Raw genomic sequence first — 22078 nt, forward strand, 5'->3', positions numbered from 1 at the left:
ATTGTGGGGAATTAAAGTATTAAAGGGGTCGCAGCACTATAAAGGTTGAGAACCACTGCACTAGGAGTAGTTTTTTTTTAAAAAATCATGCACTCTAACAATACTTAGACTAGTTATTTTTACTAATACAAAATTTGGGGTTTCAGATATTAAGAATGCTCTAAATTTAATTTCCACAGAAATATTCCATTTTAAAGAAAATCTTTAAAAAGTGCACTCACAGAGTAAAGTTCAAATTATATAGTGCTTCAGTCTACCCAGGCATTTTAAAGAACTGGTAGTTCATAGACAGCACAGAGTTGTTTTATAATAATATAGTTTGAGTTGAAAAGTTGACAGTGAAACAGAGAAGGCAAATGTGAACAATCAAGTTCACTTAAGAAATCAGTTTTGGCAGCATTCTTAATTATGCTAGTCTGCCCTTAAGGCACCATGCTAATATATTTTTAAAACATTGATTTGATCTGAGCTAGAAAAATAAGTTCCAGCATAAACCTAAAAAGCCATTTTAATGCCACATTCCTCTGGCATGTTTTAGTGAGATAAGTCGATAACAGTGAAATCTCAAAATAAATGTATGGAAGGTTTTGCTTGCTTCACATTTCCAAATTCTTGTAGAGAATCAAAGCCCACAGAGAGGGAAAACAGGAGGAAGGAAAAAATATGATTATTCAAAACTACTTATCCAAAATTCGGATTGCATATTAGTGAGGATTATTGGGTATTGAGTGCCATCAACAAAAAGCAATTCTGGGTGGCAAACAATAATCAATAAAAGTATAAATATAAAAATAACCATTATAAGAGTTGTAAACCTAATCTTGTGTAGCTTCTTTTCCAAAAACACTACACTACTAACCAGAGCATATAAAACATTTGCTAGACCAATTCTAGAATACAGCTCGCCTATTTGGAACCCTCACCATATCTCTGACATCAATACAATTGAACGTGTCCAGAAATATTTTACAAGAAGTGTTAGATTTGGGCAATAAAGAGGCAGGAGACCAGCGAGTGACAACAGCTCTTCAGTTTATAGTGAACCCAGCAAAAGACATCCGGCAAAACCCCTCTTTATATACAGTTTTGGCTGAGGCTTCAACCAATCAGCAACGTGCTTGTTCCCGCCCAAATTTCCCTCCAAAACTTTAAAGATACATTACACTCCTTCCCTCCCAGAACGCATTGTACCCACATTTACATAAAATTAGCATCTTATTTCTCTACGTAGTCACGCAAGTAGACAGGGCGTCTCCTAACTCTTTCGGACCTGCGCAATTCATTTTCTGGGAGTGAGTCGAGCTGGCCGGAGGGACTGTTAGTTCCTCCCAGCTCCTCCTCTAGGCCATCCGGCCCTGGATTATTGGCAGAGTCGTCCCTGCTGTCTTCAGGAGGAACCGGTTGGTGTCGCTGGACTTCATCGGACTCAGATAAGTCGTTTGCCCTGGGTTTGAGTCAGCTGTAAATTCAAACATTTGGTAGTCAGGGCCTGTGTCAGGCTACCTCCGACGGTAAATAGGAAAGAATTCACCGTGACTCCATTTGGAATGAAAACAAGTACTTATACTTTTACAGTCTTGATAGCAGCCAAGCAAAGCTGGAACTGAGACAAAATATGGCAAACATATCATATCCCCCCAATTGTCCCTCCTCCTTCAGGAGGTCAGGCTGGTCTGGTCCAATGCCAACTCCTTCACGGCCCCTCGTGGTAATCTTCTTCCACAGGTCTCTGGATGTCAGTCAACTCAGGAACGCAGTGTCGGTTAGAAAAGCGCGCGCTGATAACACTCAATCATTAATCATCCCTCCTCCCTGTTATGTCAGCCGACACACTTAATAAGCTCCTTTCCCTTACCCCGGACGGTGGTATGATACATCTCATGATCTTAAGAGTTTATAATACAGAAATAAACATTTTACATTCTATCTACTGATATAATCATTTAAAAGTAAAGGAAGAGTGGAGTGGAGGCTGACATTCGGCCCTCCTGCAACAAGGACGTCAGTCCTAGAAAGAAAAAAGAGAAGTTAGGGTTTGTCAGGATATTTTTTATAGAATTGTGCTATTTTTTCCGATGCATGAACATCTTCTTTGTTCACCCATTCAGCTTGGGATAATGGGAAGTGTTTCCAGGAAATAAGATATTGAATTTTATTTCTATGTTTTCTTGAGTCTAAAATTTCTTTTATTTCAAAGTGTTGTTCTCCCTCTATGAGAATTGATATAGGAGGGGGTGTATGGTTAGGACGGAAAGTAGACGTGTGTTCAGGTTTCAGCAAACTCACATGGAAAACGGGGTGGATTCTCCTAAGTGTTTTTGGTAAATCTAGTTGTACCGTCACGGGGTTGATGATTTTTACTATGGGGAAAGGTCCCACATATTTGGGTCCAAGTTTCTTAGATTTCTGAGTGGTTTGAAGATATTTGGTGGAAAGATAAACTTTATCGCCCACTTGATATTTGTTTTCAGGGGACCTTTGGCCTTCTGCTCTGCCAGGGGGTCCTCAAACCTCCTCCTCAGTGCAGTCATAAAATGCTCGTAGTTTTGCAGTAAGGGGGAGTGGTTTGTATATAACGACACATACCACGCAGCTGCTCTTCCGGTCAAATTATGGGTCACAGCTCTCACTTGTGCTGCCTGTGACCAATAATCTTCCCCCCAGTCTATCATGTGGTCATTCACTTTCGCCAGGAACAGTCCCAACTCCTTCGCATTTCCATCAAATTTCTCTGATATGGGGGGAATTTTTGGCCTTTTCCTTCCCCTGCGCGGCCTTGCATGGTCAGCAGGTGGCGCCCGACCCCCATCCAATTCAGCTTCCTCTGGGGAGAGAGTTTCCGTCTCTTCAGAAATCTCTTCACCCTGGAAATCACCTCTAACTCGGCCCTTTGTGATTCCTTCTCCCTCTTCTCCTCCCCCCTTGGAGGACTGAACAGGGGATTCATACCTTTGGCGAACAGCTAGCCTTACTTTCACCTCTCGGAAAAGACGAAAGGCTTCCTCCAGCTGGCGTCTGTCTCTTATCTCTCTCTCTCCCTGCCAATCCGAAAGTCTCACCGTCCCCTTTTTTTCTCTTTTTGTTACTCCAGGCTGAAACTCTTCGGCACTTGGTTCCCACCTTTCCTCTTCCAGCTTTAATTGCTCAATCCACCGAGCTCTGCAAACTTCCAGCTCGGGGTTAAAAGTGTCAGCAAAAATTCCTCCGGACGCCTCCCCCAGCTCAGCCGGCGGCAGTCCTTCCATCACATTTGGGTTTTCTTCCCCCCCGGTATTGCGATTGCAATCCTGGTTGGTAGACATGGTTGAGTTCCAGCTTAATGTCAGGCTACCTCCGACGGTAAATAGGAAAGAATTCACCTTGACTCCATTTGGAATGAAAACAAGTACTTATACTTTTACAGTCTTGATAGCAGCCAAGCAAAGCTGGAACTGAGACAAAATATGGCAAACATATCATATCCCCCCAATTGTCCCTCCTCCTTCAGGAGGTCAGGCTGGTCTGGTCCAATGCCAACTCCTTCACGGCCCCTCGTGGTAATCTTCTTCCACAGGTCTCTGGATGTCAGTCAACTCAGGAACGCAGTGTCGGTTAGAAAAGCGCGCGCTGATAACACTCAATCATTAATCATCCCTCCTCCCTGTTATGTCAGCCGACACACTTAATAAGCTCCTTTCCCTTACCCCGGACGGTGGTATGATACATCTCATGATCTTAAGAGTTTATAATACAGAAATAAACATTTTACATTCTATCTACTGATATAATCATTTAAAAGTAAAGGAAGAGTGGAGTGGAGGCTGACAGCCTGGCTGCTTTGTTTCTGTTTTACTTGCTATTCGCTTTCTTATTTGGTCTATGTGGCGTTTCCAAACCCGGCCATCCTTCATATCTACTAGATATGATTTCGGCCCAGTTATTCCAAGAATTGTCCCTTTTAACCATGTTGGGCCCTCGCTATAATTGTGCGCCCACACTGGGTCACCCACTGTCATTTCTCTAGTTTTACCGTGTGCCCCCTTGTGTGTGCCCCCTCCACTACATCTGGAGTGTAGGTTGGGTTTAGTCGGTCTAACGGGCACCTGAGCTTCCTACCCATCAATAGTTCCGCCGGGCTGCGGCCATTTGTCACACAGGGGGTTCTATGTTGGACTGCTAAAAAGGTATCGATTTTTGTTTGCCAATCGCCTGGCCTTATCCTAGATAGCGCTTCTTTGGCGCTCCGAACGAAACGTTCTGCAAGTCCGTTCGTCGCCGGGTGGAGAGGCGCCGAGAGGACATGTCTGATGCCCTCCTCCGCAAGTACCCCTCAAACTGGGTTGCCGTGAATTGCGGGCCGTTGTCGGAAACTAGGGTGTCGGGCAACCCATGGGTTACAAATAGGTGCCTCAGGACTGAGATGACTGCCTCGGCCGCCGTGGATCTCATGAGGATGATTTCTAGCCATTTTGAGTAGGCATCTACTACAACTAAAAAGGTCTGCCCGTGGAATGGCCCGGCAAAATCGATGTGAATCCTAGACCATGGCCCCTGGGGTTTCTCCCACTCTCTAATTGGGGCCATAGGGGGTAGTGGCCTTGACTCTTGGCAGGATTGGCATTTCCCTACCCTGTCACTAATTTCCTTGTCCATCAAGGGCCACCACACATAACTCCTCGCTAAACCCTTCATTCTCACGATCCCCGGGTGGCCCACATGCAGAAGTTCCAATACATTTTTTCGTAATTTCTCCGGAATCACCACCCTATCCCCCCATAACAGACACCCCCCTTGAACCGATAGTTCTGCTCGTTTTTTCACAAAGTCTTTGAAACGCTCGCCCGGCGCAGCGGGCCATCCCCGTTGTACCCAACCAATTACAGTCCTTATTGTAATGTCCTTGTAAGATGCCCTAGCCACCTCCTTGGATGTGACTGGGCCAGAGTCCAAAGAGTCAATTAGCAGGACGGGTGTCCCCGGGGTTGGGTCTTCGATAGTCTCTGGTAACGGGCATCTACTCAGAGCGTCCGCATGCCCTAAGTCCTTTCCTGGGCGGTGAAGCAATTTGTAAGAGTATGCCGCTAGGAAGATAGTCCATCGGGTCAGTCTGGGCGAAAGTGCAACGGGTGTTGGGCGGTCGCCCGCCAATAGGCCCAGTAGGGGTCTATGGTCCGTGACTATCTCGAAATCTCGTCCGAATACATATTCGTGGAATTTCTTAACCCCGGAGACTATAGCCAATGCTTCCCTATCTAGCTGGCTATAGTTCCTCTCGGCCGAGGACATTGTTCGGGAGTAATACGCTATAGGGGCTTCTGTTCCATTCGGTAACCTATGGCTGAGCACAGCCCCCACCCCGTAGGGAGATGCATCACAAACTAGTACTAATGGCAACGTGCCATTGTATTGAATAAGGAGGCTATCGCTGGACAAAAGGTTTTTTACCCCTTCAAATGCCTTAGCTTCCGCCTTCCCCCAAGACCACACAGCTGCCTTTGCTAGTAATTTGTGTAGCGGTTCGGCTATTGTCGCCTTGTTCTTTAAGAATACCGCATAGAAGTTGACAAGACCTAAGAATGCTTGTAACTCCATTTTATTTTGGGGAGCTGGGGCCTTCCTAATGGCCCGTACCTTGCTCTCAGTGGGGTGAATCCCTTCCCTGTCTATTCGGTAGCCCAGGAATTCTACGGATCCTACCCCGATCTGGCATTTGTTCAGCTTAACTTTAAGCCCGGCAGACCTGAAAATGCCCAAAACCTTCCTTAGTCTTACCCCCAGTTCTTCTAAATTCTCAGCAGATACCAATACATCGTCGAAATATGGTACCACCCCGGGTAGACCCTGCAATAGTCGCTCCATTAGGTTCTGAAATAACCCCGGAGCCACACTAACTCCGAACTGTAGCCGGGTGCATTTAAAAGCACCCCGGTGCGTGACAATTGTCTGCGCTTCGGCTGTGCTGCTATCTACGGGTAACTGCTGATAGGCTTGAGCCAAATCGAGTTTGGCGAAAACCTGCCCTTGTCCTAATGAGTGCAGCAAGTGTTGCACTACTGGGACGGGGTATGCACTCTTCTGCAATGCTTTGTTGAGCGTTGCCTTGTAGTCAGCGCAAATCCGGACCGACCCGTCCGGTTTGATTGGGGTGACTATGGGTGTCTCCCACTTTGCATGGTCAACTGGCACTAGTATTCCCTGGCTTACTAGTTTGTCCAGCTCCCGGTCAATTTTGGGCTTTAGGGCGAACGGAACCCTCCTAGCCTTTAACCGGATAGGGGCAACCTGTGGGTCAAGGTTAAAGGAGATCGGGGTCCCCTCGTACTTGCCCAAACAGTCTTTGAAGACGTCCTCGAACTCCTTCATCAGTTCATCCTTGAGGTCGACTTCATTTCTGAAGACCCCGGTCACTCCCATGCCCAAAGCTCAGAACCAGTCCAGTCCTAGCAAACTCGGTAAAGTTCCATCCACTATGGTGATTGGCAGGGTTTTCTTGAACTGTCCATACTTGACTTGGACGGACGTTACCCCTCGAACAGGGATTCGATTCCCTTGGTAGTCCTGCACTCTCAGCTTCTGGGTTTGTAGCTTGCACTTCGCGACGGCTGGCAAGTCTCTCACGAGGGTGTCCCAGGACATAATTGTGATTGATGAGCCGGTGTCCACTTCCAGTTGGCACGGCACCCCTTCAATGTATGTCTTGGTAAAAATCTTTTTTTCTAGTCGCGTCGATGCGTGGCCCACTCTCACGGTGGTCTGGTTTAACTTCGCGCCCTTTTTGAATGGACCAATCCCGGGCCGCTTCGCTGCTCCCGCACTCTGATTGGTCGGTTTGAATTTTTGGCGGGAAGGTTGGGGGGCTCGACAGGCCTGCGCTATGTGACCTTTCTTTTCGCACCGCCGACAAACCGCGTCCTTAAACTTGCAGTGTTGTCGTTGGTGTTGGCCCCCGCAACTCACGCATTCGCTCCGGTCCCCTCTCTCCGGCCTCCCGGTGTGGAAAACCTCTTCCTCTTCCTCACCTTCCGACTCGGCCTGGACTTCCTCATTGTGGACCGGTGTTGTTTTCGCTCCGGCCCCTGGTGCGTTCGGCTTTTGCAGGGTTTCTGCCGCTTTGGTAGACATCTCGTGAGCCCTGGCCTCGTCCAAGGCTATTGCCAACGTCAGGTTGCTTCTAGACAGCAGCCGCCTTTGCAATCGGATGTCCCTGACCCCACAAATGAGTTGTTCGAGTAAGGAGTCCTCCAAATCTCTGTACTCACAGTGGTTCGCGGCTTTTCTCAACGCCGCCATGTACACACTTATCGATTCGCCCTCACGCTGTACCCGCTGCCTCAACTCGAACCGTTGGACGAACTTTGAGGGTACCGGTGCGTAGTGCGCTCGAAGTGCCATTTGTAGTGTTTGTCACGGTACCGACTGTACCGGCTCTGAAAGTGACTCCGCGGTATCGAAAACTTCTGGACCGCAGTGGCTCAGGAAGTACGCTCGCTTCCGATTATCCGAAACCCCTTGTAGTTCGTTTGCTTCGAGGAAACACTCGAAACGAGCCATGTACGACCCCCATTTCTCCTTTGCTGGGTCAAATGGCGCTGGCGGCGTGTAGCTGGACATCGCTACTTTCCGCCCCTTACTGACTGGGTTCGCAGATTCCTGGTTACTTCAGCTCTTTCTTTTAATCTCGCTGCCTCGAAATCCCACCTTCGTCGCCAATGTTAGATTTGGGCAATAAAGAGGCAGGAGACCAGCGAGTGACAACAGCTCTTCAGTTTATAGTGAACCCAGCAAAAGACATCCGGCAAAACCCCTCTTTATATACAGTTTTGGCTGAGGCTTCAACCAATCAGCAACGTGCTTGTTCCCGCCCAAATTTCCCTCCAAAACTTTAAAGATACATTACAAGAAGAGTTCTCCATTCCTCTGAAAACAACAAAATACCTTATCCCACTAGACTTGAAATCCTAGACTTAGAAAACTTGGGACTCCGTCGCCTTCAACAAGACCTAAGTTTAACTCATAGAATCATCTATTGTAATGTCCTTCCTGTTAAAGACTACTTCAGCTTTAATTGCAATAATACAAGAGCAACCAATAGATTTAAACTTAATGTCAACCGCTTTAATCTAGATTGCAGACAATATGACTTCTGTAACAGAATCATCAGTGCTTGGAATACTTTACCTGACTCTGTGGTCTCTTCCCATAATCCTAAAAGCTTTATCCAAAAACTTTCTACCATTGACCTCACCCCATTCCTAAGAGGACCATAAGGGGCGTGCATAAGCGCACAAACATGCCTACTGTTAAGTTTGGGCAATGAAGAGGCAGGAGACGATCTTAGTGACAACAGCTCTTTAGTTTATTGTGAGAACCCAGCAAAAAACAATAGGCAAACAACTCTCTTTATATAGTCTTTTGGCTGAGGCACCAGCCAATCAGGAACATGCATTTTCCCACCCAAATTTCCCTCCAAAAATTCAAATACATTACACTCCTCCCCTCCCAGAAAACACTTAGCCAATTATTTACATATCATTTATACACGTAGTCACGCAGGTAGACAGGGCATCTCCTAACTCTTTCTGACCTGCGCAATTCATTCCCTGGAGGGGAGTCGAGCTGGTCGGAGGGACTATCTGTTCCTCCCAGCTCCTCCCTTTGGCCCTCCGGCCCTGGATTATTAGCAGAGTCGTCCCTGCTGTCTTCTGGAGGAATCGTGTGGCATCGCTGGACTTCTTCATTTTCAGATAAGTCCTCCGATCGCCTCGGGCTTGAGCTGCTGTTGGTTCAAATATTTGGTAGTCAGGGCCTGGTTGTTTGGTTTCTAGATCTGTTGGTATTCTTTTGCGTAACTGATCTATGTGGCGTTTCCAAACTCTGCCATCCCCCATATCCAATAAGTATGATTTGGGACCTGTTATCCCTAAAATTGTCCCCCCCCAACCACGAGGGACCCTCGCTGTAGTTGTGTGCCCACACAAGGTCACCTTTGGCCAATATTCTGGTTCTGTCCATTGTTGTTGGATACCCATCAGGGGAGTATGTCGGATTTAGTCTGTCTAAGGGGCACCGGAGCCTCCTCCCCATTAATAGTTCTGCTGGGCTGCGGCCGGTGGCTACGCAGGGTGTCCCATGTTGCACGGTCAGGAAGGTGTCGATTTTGGTTTGCCAATCTCCTGGGCTAATTCTTGACAGTGCCTCCTTGGCACTGCACACAAAACGTTCTGCAAGGCCATTGCTAGCCAGATGGAAAGGCGCCGAGAGTGCATGGCGGATGCCCACCTCGGCCAAGTACCCCTCGAATTGAGTGGCCATAAATTGCGGCCCATTGTCTGACACTAGAGTGTCTGGCAACTCGTGTGTCACAAACAGTCGCTGTAAAACTCTAATTATGGCTTCTGTTGTGGTTTTCAGTAAGATTATCTCCAACTACTTTGAGTAGGTATCTACAACAGTTAAGAAGGTTTTCTTGTGAAAGGGCCCCGCAAAATCTATGTGGATTCTTGACCAAGGTCCCTGGGGCTTTTCCCACTCCCTTACTGGAGCTGTAGAGGGTAACGGTCTCGATTCCTGGCAAGCTTGGCATTTTCCTACCCCGTCGCTAATGTCTTTATCCATCTGTGGCTACCACACATAGCTCCTTGCTAAACTTTTCATTCTAACAATTCCAGGATGTCCCACATGTAACAATTCTAATACATTTTCTCGTAACTGTAACAGAATAACCACTCGATCCCCCCATAATAAACAATCCCTTGCACAGACAATTCCAAACGCTTTTTTGTAAATTCTTTAAACTTTTCGCCCGGTGCAACGGGCCAGCCCCTCTGCACCCAGCCAATTACCGTGTAAACAATAATGTCTCTGTAAGATGCCTTAGCCACCTCAGCAGAAATGACAGGGCCAGAGTCCAAAGAATCAATTAATAAAATCGGCGTTCCCGGGGTTGGGTCTTGAATTGTGTCTGGCAAAGGACATCTGCTTAAATTGTCCGCATGTCCCAAGTCTTTGCCAGGCCGGTGAGTCAGATGGTAAGAATATGCTGCCAGGAATATAGTCCAACGGGTCAGTCTGGGAGACAATGCAATTGGTGTCGGACGGTCCCCCGCCAAGAGACCCAACAACAGTCTATGGTCCGTGATGATTTCAAACCACCTCCCAAACAAATATTCGTGAAATTTTTTCACGCCCGAGACTATTGCTAATGCTTCTTTATCTAGTTGACTATAGTTCCTTTCTGCTCCCGATAAAGTGCGGGAAAAGTAAGCAATTGGGGCTTCTGTCCTGTTCGGTAACTTGTGGCTGAGGACAGCTCCTACTCCATAGGGTGAAACATCGCATACCAATAATAGGGGCAAAGTTCCATTATATTGTATTAGTAGGCTGTCGCTAGACAGCAGCTTCTTAACAGCTTCGAAAGCTGCTGCTTCAGCCCTGCCCCAAGTCCACACAGAGTTTTTTGCTAGCAGTTTGTGTAGTGGTTCAGCCACGGTTGCCTTATCTTTTAAAAAGACTGCATAAAAGTTTAAGAGTCCCAAAAATGCTTGTAACTCCGCTTTGTTTTTTGGAGGTGGAGCCTTCCTTATCGCTTGCACCTTGCTTTCTGTTGGATGGATGCCTTCCTTATCTATATGATATCCCAAAAATTCAATTTTGAATACAAAGTTCACTTTGTATATAATATACAAATGGATGAAGACTATTGCTTAACACAATGTAAGCCACCCTGAATCTTCGAAGAAGGGCAGGATATAAATTCAAAAAAAAAAAAACTGATTCCACTCCGATTTGGTATTTGTTAAGCTTGTCCCGCAGCTCTAAAAATTTCCAGAACCCTTCGCAATTTGTCTCTTAATTCCCTTAAATCACTGGCTGATACCAATACATCGTCAAAATAGGGAACTACTCCAGGTAGACCCTGCAGGAGTCGTTCCATTAAATTCTGAAATAACCCAGGGGCTACACTAACCCCAAATTGGAGTCTGGTGCATTTAAAAGCGCCCCTATGTGTGACAATTGTTTGTGCTTCGGCTGTTTCGTGGTCAACAGCCTCTGGGTGGGCCTCTGTGGCTCAGACTGCTAAGACAGTCTGTTATTAACACAGCTGCTTGCAATTACTGCAGGTTCTAGTCCCAAGGTTGACTCAGCCTTCCATCCTTTATAAGGTAGGTAAAATGAGGACCCAGATTGTTGGGGGCAATAAGTTGACTTTGTATATAAATATACAAATAGGATGAAGACTATTGCTAACATAGTGTAAGCCGCCCTGAGTCTTCGGAGAAGGGTGGGATATAAATGCAAATAAAAAAAAAAAACAGGCAACTGCTGATAAGCCTGAACTAAATCAAGTTTGGCAAAGATTTGTCCCAGTCCTAATGATTGTAGCAGATGTTGAATGATAGGGACTGGTTATGCACTCTTCTGCAATGCTTTGTTAAGCGTTGCTTTGTAATCAGCACAAATACGGACAGATCCGTCTGGCTTGACTGGGGTCACTATTAGTGTCTCCCACTTTGCGTGGGCGACTGGGACTAGAATGCCCTGTTTGACTAATTTGTTTACCTCTTTATCAATTTTGGGCTTTTAGGGCAAATGGAACCCTCCTAGCCTTCAGTCTAATCGGGGCTACTTGTGGATCTAAATTAAATGAAATGGGAGTCCCCACATACTTGCCCAGGCTGTCCTGGAAGACATCCTCAAATTCCTGCAGCAGCTCCTCCTTTAGGTCGCCACCGACGCTGTGAACTCCGGTAATGCCCATTCCAAGGGCCCGGAACCGATTGAGACCTAGCAAGCTGAGCAGGCTTCTATTGACTATGGTGATCGGTAGAGATTTGTTGAATCGTCCATACTTAACTCGAACTGTGGTGGTGCCTCGGACAGGGATCCGGTTTCCCTGGTAGTCTTGTACTCTCAGCTTCTGAGGCTGCAGTTGGCGCTTTGCGATGCTTGGGAGATTCTTGGTGATCGTGTCCCAGGACATAATTGTAATTGATTGATCCGGTATCTACTTCCATTTTACACGATACTCCTTCTATGCAGGTCCTTGTGAATATCTTTTTCTCCAGTCATGTTGAGGCGTGGCCCACTTGTACAGTTGTGTGGTTTGACTTCGCGCCTTTTTTGAATGGCCCAATCGCTGGCCGTCTCGCAGAGTTGGGGTTTTGCTGATAGGCTGGTTTGAATTCAGTCCTGAATTTTTGGTGGCATGGCTGAGTAGCTCAACAAACTTGTGCCAGGTACCCTTTCTTGTCACACCTTTGACAAATGGCATCTTTAAAACGGCAGTTCTGTCGCTGGTGTTGACCTCCTCAATTCACACACTCGTTACGGTCACTTATTTCCAGTTTCCCGGTTTGGAAAACCTCTTCCTCACTCTCGCCTTCTCATTCAGCCTGGATCTCCTCGCTGTGGACTGGTGTCGCTTTCGCTGAGGGATTCAGCGCATTTGACTTTTGCAAGGTTTCAGCCGCTTTGGTGGACATCTCGTGTGCCCTAGCCTCATCCAGGGCTATCATTAGGGTCAGGTTGCTTTTTGAGAGTAGTCACCTCTGTAGTCGGATGTCCCTGACCTCGCAAATGAGTTGTTCTAATAGGGTGTCCTCTAAATCCCTATATTCACAGTGAGTTGCAGCTTTTCTCAGGGCAGCCATATAAATGCTGATAGACTCGCCCTTGCGTTGGACTCTCTGCCTCAGTTCAAACCTTTGCACGAACTTCGATGGCACAGGGGCGTAGTGTGCTCGGAGCATTGTCTGGAGCACGGGCCATGGCACCGACTGAACGGGTGTTGGTTCCGACAGCGATTCGGCGGTATCAAAGACTTCTGGTCCGCAGTGGCTCAGGAAGTATGCGCGCTTCCGATTGTCCAATACTCCTTGCAGTTCGTTCGCCTCGAGGAAGCACTCGAAGTGAGCCATGTATGACCCCCATTTCTCTTTGGCTGGGTCAAATGGCGCTGGCGGTATATAGCTAGACATTTCTATGTAGCCGCCCTCAACAACTGGCTGGGTTTTAAACTAAATTTCTCCTTCAGCTCTTTTTCCTAGTCTCACTGCCCTCAATATCCCACCTTCTTCGCCAATGTTAAGCTTGGGCAATGAAGAGGCAGGAGACGATCTTAGTGACAACAGCTCTTTAGTTTATTGTGAGAACCCAGCAAAAAACAATAGGCAAACAACTCTCTTTATATAGTCTTTTGGCTGAGGCACCAGCCAATCAGGAACATGCATTTTCCCGCCCAAATTTCCCTCCAAAAATTCAAATACATTACACCTACCATTCCTGTCCTATTGTTTTTCTTTTCTTCTTCCTATATATATATATATGCTTATACCTCCTAATATTTACTCATATATATGTTTATATACTATATAATTTTTTTGTATGATACTTATACATATTGTTATGACAAAATAAATAAATAAAAAATAAATAAAAATATAAAAGTCATTAACAAAAGTCAGTTTGTTATCTCACAACATACACAAAGGAAATAAACAGCTTTCTGGTTTGGGAAACAAACAGGAACAGCTAGTTTATTTAAGCATCTTCTTTGCTTTGTGTTGATTAAAAATTAATTCCAATTTTGCCTAATTTCAGACTACAGCAACCTCATATTTCAGTCTGCATTAAATAGTACTTTGTTAATGACAGAGAATTCCAAAGTTGGATTAGATTATTGACTTCTGTTACATTTCTCACATGGTTCTTCATTCTCCAATCATCTGATTGCTTCTTTCCAGTTTCCCGGTTTGGAAAACCTCTTCCTCGCTCTCGCCTTCCCATTCAGCCTGGATCTCCTCGCTGTGGACTGGTGTCGCTTTCGCTGAGGGATTCGGCGCATTTGACTTTTGCAAGGTTTCAGCCACTTTGGTGGACATCTCGTGTGCCCTAGCCTCATCCAGGGCTATCATTAGGGTCAGGTTGCTTTTTGAGAGTAGTCGCCTCTGTAGTCGGATGTCCTCGCAAATGAATTGTTCTTATAGGGTGTCCTCTAAATCCTTATATTCACAGTGAGTTGCAGCTTTTCTCAAGGCGGCCATATAAATGCTGATAGACTCGCCCTCGCGTTGGACTCTCTGCCTCAGTTCAAACCTTTGCACGAACTTCGATGGCACAGGGGCGTAGTGTGCTCGGAGCGTTGTCTGGAGCACGGGCCATGGCACCGACTGAACGGGCGTTGGTTCCGACAGTGATTCGGCGGTATCAAAGACTTCTGGTCCGCAGTGGCTCAGGAAGTATGTGCGCTTCCGATTGTCCGATACTCCTTGCAGTTCATTCGCCACGAGGAAGCACTCGAAGCGAGCCATGTATGACCCCCATTTCTCTTTGGCTGGGTCAAATGGCGCTGGTGGTGTATAGCTAGACATTTCTATGTAGCCGCCCTCAACAACTGGCTGGGTTTTAAACTAAATTTCTCCTTCAGCTCTTTTTCCTAGTCTCACTGCCCTCAATATCCCACCTTCTTCGCCAATGTTAAGTTTGGGCAATGAAGAGGCATGAGACGATCTTAGTGACAACAGCTCTTTAGTTTATTGTGAGAACCCAGCAAAAAACAATAGGCAAACAACTCTCTTTATATAGTCTTTTGGCTGAGGCACCAGCCAATCAGGAACATGCATTTTCCCGCCCAAATTTCCCTCCAAAAATTCAAATACATTACACCTATCATTCCTGTCCTATTGTTTTTCTTTTCTTCTTCCTATATATATATATGCTTATACCTCCTAATATTTACTCATATATATGTTTATATACTATATAATCTTTTTGTATGATACTTATATATATTGTTGTGACAAAATAAATAAATAAAAAATAAATAAAAATATAAAAGTCATTAACAAAAGTCAGTTTGTTATCTCACAACATACACAAAGGAAATAAACAGCTTGCTGGTTTGGGAAACAAACAGGAACAGCTAGTTTATTTAAGCATCTTCTTTGCTTTGTGTTGATTAAAAATTAATTCCAATTTTGCCTAATTTCAGACTACAGCAACCTCATATTTCAGTCTGTATTAAATAGTACTTTGTTAATGACAGAGAATTCCAAAGTTGGGTTAGATTATTGACTTCTGTTACATTTCTCACATGGTTCTTCATTCTCCAAACAACTGATTGCTTCTTTCCAAACCACAGGCTGAACTATGCAGCTATTTTTTGAATTATTTTCCCAAAAGTTATCTATGAAATTCTAACGGAAATAGGGGAGATAAATGTTGAAGGCATATAAAATCTGCCAAATAAAAGCAACCACATGGTATATGTTTTTTCCTGCCATTTGCGCTCCCAGCAGCTGATTGAAGATATTTATCTCCAACATAAGCTCCTGGGCTCAATTAATAAATCTTTATTAATTGTAATTTTCCTAGGAACATCTATTATTTCATTCCATCTTTGGCATACATCCTGTGGTTGCTTTAGCCAGAAATAATTTCCTTTTGTTTTTATTCAAGTGAAATCTAAGTAGCTGCCACTTGTAATCATTATTTCTGATCTTGGTTCCTCTGGCAAAAGAAAATAGTTTCTAACTTCCCAATGGCGTCCTATTAAATGTCTGAACTATGATTATCCCATTTCCCACTCACTGTTTGCTAGGCTGAAGACCTCAAATATTCCCAGGGTCCTCCAATCTATCCTCAAAGGACATATTCTCAAGTTCCTGCATCATATTTGCTCCCCTGGTCTGAACAACTTTTAACCTGTCAATATTATTTCTCAAATTGTAGTGCCTAAAACTATACACAATACATTAGTTGGCAACTCACCAACACGGAGTAGAAAGGACTTTACATTTTCTTTGATATATTACTTCTTCTAATGCAGAATTGCATAAGGTCTTTTAACAGCTGTCTCTCATAGCTGGCCATATTCAGGCTGTCATCAATGATCACACCCAAGTCCTTCCCTGATATAGTGTTTGCAAACCATGAATTCACCAGCTTGTATATGTGCCCTACGTTTTTTTTCCTCCTTTAATCTAATAACTATTCTCCACATTGAAGGATATCACTTTTGAGTTCAATGTTCCAATCGGTTCAAATGCAATTGTTGTCCTGGAAGTCAGTCTGATTACCAATTTTGTGTCAACAGCAAATTTAACATAAAACCCATCAATTCTGTTTTTCAGATCATTAAGTAAAATAGTTCTGGTCCGCAAACACCTCCCTGGGGGACCCCAGTAACTACTGCTTTCCAACTATCGATTCTGCATCTTTGAGTGCAGCTAACCAGCCAGGTGTGGATCCATTTTAGTATAGAATCATCCAAACCACACTTTAAAAGCTTATCAATGAAAATATCATGTGGAATGGGAAGAAGAAAGAGGAGAGAGAAGATTGATAAATGTATTAATAGCAAAGCAAGAAATGTGGGAGAAATGTTACAATAAATGAAATGATGATACTATGAAATGATTAACAAGAAGAAGACACAAAAGATTTACTCAGACGAAGCACTGAACGACTGATTAGGTATTGTATGTTTGTTTATAAAAAATTTTTTAAAAAGAAAATATCATGTAGAGTCTTGTCAAAATCTTGCTGAAAATGAGGTTTCTCCTCTCTACTAAAGTAGTAACTTTGTCAAAGACGGAGATGAAATTTGTATAATATGAACTGCTTCTGACAAAGTCATGCTATCTATGTTATCTTCAACATGTTTACAAATGACCTGATTTATTTTATGATCTAACATCTTTCCAAGTATTGATGTTAGGCTTACTGGTAAAATGACTGGAGTTCTTTTTTTTTTTTTTGTTTACATTTATACCCCGCCCTTCTCCGAAGACTCAGGGCGGCTTACAGTGTATAAGGCAATAGTCTCATTCTATTTGTATATTTTTACAAAGTCAACTTATTGCCCCCCCAACAATCTGGGTCCTCATTTTACCTACCTTATAAAGGATGGAAGGCTGAGTCAACCTTGGGCCAGGGCTCGAACCTGCAGTAATTGCAGGCTACTGTGTTCTTAATAACAGGCTTTACCAGCGTGAGCTAAACCGGCCTCTTAACTTTTGTTTTCCAAAAGAGAGGAACAGTTACTATTCTCAAGGCAGGTCAGGCCTCAGTTCTGCAGGATTCCTCAAAGATAATTGACAGAATCCCAAGAGTTCTTCATCCTATTCTAGAATGTATTTCAACATTCTTATAGGAATTCAAATTAGTTAGAGGCTGTTTAACCATGCCCTTGTGGAGCGTCCAAAACTCAATCGATCAGAATACAGCTGGAAGGGATACAGCTTGGAGATCTTCTAGTCCAACCCCTGCTCAAGGAGACCTATACCATTTCAGACAATTGGCTGTCCAGTCTCTTCCAAAAACATCCAGTGATGAAGCACCCACAATTTCTGGAGGCAAGCTGTTTCACTGGTTGTCTTCACTGTTAGGAAATTTCTCCTTAATTCCAGGTTGCTTCTCTCGTTGATTAGTTCCATCCATTGTTTCTTGTCCTGCCCTCTGCTGCTTTGGAAAATAAGCTGTCCACTCCTATTTGTGGCAACCTCTCAAATACTGGAATACTACTATTATGTTCCCCCTAGTTCTTCTTTTCTCTAGACTTCCCAAACCAAAATCCTGCAACCATTCTTCATATGTTTTAGTCTCCAAACCTTTAATCATCTTAGTTGCTCTTCTTTGCACATTTTCCAAAGTCTCAACATCTTTTTTGTAATGTGGTGACCAAAACTGGATGCTGTATTCCAGATGTGGCCTTACTAAGGCTTTATAAAGTGATACTTATACTTCACATGATTTTGATTCTATGCCTCTGTTTATACAACCAAGGATGGTATTAGCTTTTTTGGCTGCTGTCGCGCACTGCTGGCTCATATTTAAATGATTGTCCACTAAGACTCCAAGGTCCTTCCCACAGTTTCTGTTTTTGAGCCAAGTTCCGCCTAATCTACCTAATGTACTTTTAGTTTTTTTCTGCCAAAGTGTCTACACTTTATAAGCGTACAACTACATACAACTACATTTCATAAGTAATTCGTGGATCGTTTTCTACTAAAGATTTCACAATTTTGATTCCACAAATTGATTTCAAAGTGTTAGTACAAAGTATAAACATGCATGTGAGTGAAACTATTTATCACCTTCTCAGTTGTCTCTGAACACATCTTTTAACAGCAGGCATGAGGATGTAATGACTCCAGAGTTTAATTAATGTTATAATGTTATCTGATAGCCTGTGATGCACACGTTTCACCCCTTTACATGTATAAATACATATGTCCATCAGTATTTAAAATTAGCAATCTGTGTACTGTGTAAGGTAATGAGTACAAGATTTACATTTAAATTAAATAATATCAATGGTAATTTAATTTCATGACCATTAAAGTAAAAGGCACACTTATAACTGAATAATTATGCTCCTGAAACATAGCATACTGCATCCAGGCGCGTGCCTATTTTTTTCCCCAGCTCTTTCTAAAAAAAACTAAAATCAAATACATAAGGCAAGAAGATTACAGAATCTACCTACCTGTCCTCTGGCTTTAACCAGCTAATTTTGGAATTAGAGTCTTTTTAATTGACTATGGTTATATGCAGGGGTGAAATGTAAAATTTGTTACTACTGGTTCTGTGGGCATGGCTTGGGGGGTGGGGTAATGTGACTGGGTGGGCGTGGCCAATTTTTTTTTTTACTTTTAAAAGCATTTTTTCTACAACCTCTTTGGCTGACGAAGTTGTAAAAAATGCTTTTAAAAGCCTGTGATGATCAGGAACTCACCTGGGATCGTCAGAGGAAAAAAAGTTTTTAAAGGGTTCTGACCATCCCAGCTGAGTTGCCTGATCACTAGAACCTTTTAAAAGTTTTTTTTACAGCCTTTTTAGCCAAAGAGGTTGTAAAAAATGCTTTTAAAAGCCTATGATGATCAGGCAACTCACCTGGGATCGTCAAAGGAAAAAAAGCTTTTAAAGGGTTTTGACGATCCCAGCTGAGTTGCCTGATTGTCAGAACCTTTTAAAAGCTTTTTTTTTACAACCTCTTTGGCTGAAGAGGTTGTAGAAAAAATGCTTTTAAAGGGTTCCTGACAATACCAGCTGAGCTGTGCGATCATCAGAGGCTTTTTTTTTTTTTACTTTTAAAAGCATTTTTTCGGCCGAAGAAAAAATGCTTTTAAAAGTAAAAAAAAAACCTCTGATGATCGTGTTGCTCAGTTGGGGCCGGGGGACAGAGGGATTTTTGCTACTGATTCTCCGAACCACCCACCTTCATACAGAAAATCAGCTACTTTGGTACATAAGAATCTGGGAGGTGCATGAAGGATACTTTCATTATGTTTACATAATGGCTTGTCTTGCCTGCAGCTATTTGCTTTCCATATTCCCAGTTTCAGTCTCACATTAGGTCCAATTCTGGGCTTAGAGAAGAATCTTTCTGAACACTGAAAATAAACCCATGTATCATGTATTTTTTTATATTTGTCAAAAGAATGCAAAAATGACTTAAATATTGAAAGATGGAATTAAAACAGGCCTATGATACCAACCATTCCTTCAAAGATGAATAGCTTTTTATAATAAATATTATTAACTTTATGACAATCAAGTTTAAAAGTATAATAATGTTATTTAACTACTTTGAAAAATTAATAATGTTAATTTAAAAGTTAATGTTATTTTAATTGCTTTGAATAATAACATTATTTGTTGTATTATTAATTTTTAAACCATTCTGCTGCTCTTTCTGATGAGACAGGCTGTCACAGGGTACCAAGATTAAAAGTTGCTAGTGAGAATGAATATTATATAAAATTAAATATTTGAAGTCTTCTTAACTGTTGACTCTCACCTAACGTGGTTGAAGATTAGTAAACTTTTAATCAAGGTCTGTAACTTTTTGATAGGTTGATGGTTGAATCAGATGGTCATAAAATATTTTTTTTAATGTGACAGATCCTGATTCTCTGAAGCTGTTTCCTGCCAAGAACTTACTTATGAGGCATTAGATCCTAAGTTTGAGGATTACCTTATTCCTTAAATTAATGACAGTTTACAATTCTAATTTCAGACTGAGATAATAGCAAGATGGATAGATCTTTAAAATGTTTAAGAGGTAATAATCAAACTTTTCTCAATGTTCCTACACGACTTTGTCAAAAATTCAACCATTCAACCACCTACAGCACAACCAACACAAACTGTGAAAAGGCTAACACTGCCATACATCAAAAACATGTCATAAATAAACAACAGTTTGTTAAAACCACATGGCATCACCTTAGCACACAAAACAATTAAAGCCCTCCAAAACTTAAATAAACCAATAGACGCAGCAACCCCAGAATTAAAAACAAGAATCATCTACAACATATACTGTTGGGATTGTAACAGCCACTATGTAAATCAGACAAGCAGAAGACTAGCAGAATACATCCATGAATGTCAACTGGCAGTCAGAAGACATGATGAAAATTTCTAAATTTCAAAAACATATGGACAGACATAATCATAATTTCATCTGGGAACCTAAGCATCCTAGGCCCAGCTAACTCCCAAAATGCTAGGGAATTCTTGGAAGCCAGCTGTGTGACTTTTGGTTAGTCACTGTCTCTCAACCTAACCACACCCAACTGTTGTCATGGGGAAAATAAGAGGAATGTTAAGTATGTTTGCTTCCTTGAGTTATTTATAAAACATGGATGTTCTTCTGATTTGAAATAGAATAGAGTAGAAGAATAGAATTTTTTATTGGCCAAGTGTGACTGGACACACAAGGAATTTGTCTTGGTGCATATGCTTTCAGTGTACATAAAAGAAAAGATATATCAAGAATCATAAGATACATTTAATGATAGTCATAGGGTACAAATAAGCAATCAGGAAACAATATCACTATAAATCGTAAGGATACAAGCAACAAAGTTACAGTCATACAGTCATAAGTGGGAGGAGATAGGGTGATGGGAATGATGAGAAGATTAATAGTAGTGCAGATTTAGTAATAGTTTGACAGTGTTGAGGGAATTATTTGTTTAGCAGAGTGATGGTGTTTGGGAAAAAACTGTTCTTGTGTCTAATTGTTCTGATGTGCAGTGCTCTATAGCATCGTTTTGAGGATAAGGGTTGAAATAGTTTATGTCAAGGATGTGAGGGGTCTGTAAATATTTTCACAGCCCTCTTTTTGACTCATGCAGTATGCAGGTCCTCAATGGAAGGCAGGTTGGTACCAGTTGTTTTTTCTGCAGTTCTAATTATCCTCTGAAGTCTGTGTCTGTCTTTTTGGATTGCAGAATCAAACCAGACAGTTATAGAGGTGCAGATGACAGACTCAATAATTCCTCTGTAGTGGAATACTTTGTATACTTTGTTGGTATATTTATTGAAAGAAAACAACAGTGCCCAGAAAACCTCCTCCAGCAAGCAAAACTCAGATAAGCAGCGATTAATGCCAGGATTAATACCAGGCAAACAATCAAGCAGTAAACCATAGCCTAATTAAATAACCACCAAGGACAAAATACTGAGACAGCAAGTCACTATTTATAAATAGAACAAACCCTACTCCCTTCTAGGACTGACGATGATACTTCACTAGGTAATGCGATGTCTGCTATCAAACAACCAAGCTCTGAAAGCACCAAGGACTCCCCATTTCAACCCCAAGCTATAGGTTTTCTATTTTATTGTTAGAAAAGAAGAGTTTTTGTCTTAAATTGATTCATAGTGAGGGCAGATACCTTTAATATATCTGAAACTTTGGCAAGATTCTCAATAATAAGGAATACTTTTTGTCAGTACAATAATCTTGTAGTGATCCTGATAGGAACTTCAAAGAGTTGTTCTTTAGATCAAGCCAGTTTGCTATCCACTTATCTCTCTCCTGCCCAATAGCTGGAGATAGAATTCCCTCTTGTATAATTGATAAGATACAAGGAAGACTGGGCATACTAATAAAGCTGAAGCTTAACATTGAGAAATGAGCCCATTTTTCACCCTGCAATTTTTCTGTAAAGAAAAGAAATGCCCCCAACATACGCCAGGCATTTAAATGGCCTTGAAAAAAGAAAACTTGTTCAACTTTTGAGGATCTCTTTAATCAGCCAAAATGTCTAAGTGTCAGCTTTTAGGGAATGAAATTGCTAGGGAA

The sequence above is a fragment of the Ahaetulla prasina genome, chromosome 1 (assembly GCF_028640845.1).
Source record: "Ahaetulla prasina isolate Xishuangbanna chromosome 1, ASM2864084v1, whole genome shotgun sequence".
Lineage (NCBI taxonomy): Eukaryota > Metazoa > Chordata > Lepidosauria > Squamata > Colubridae > Ahaetulla > Ahaetulla prasina.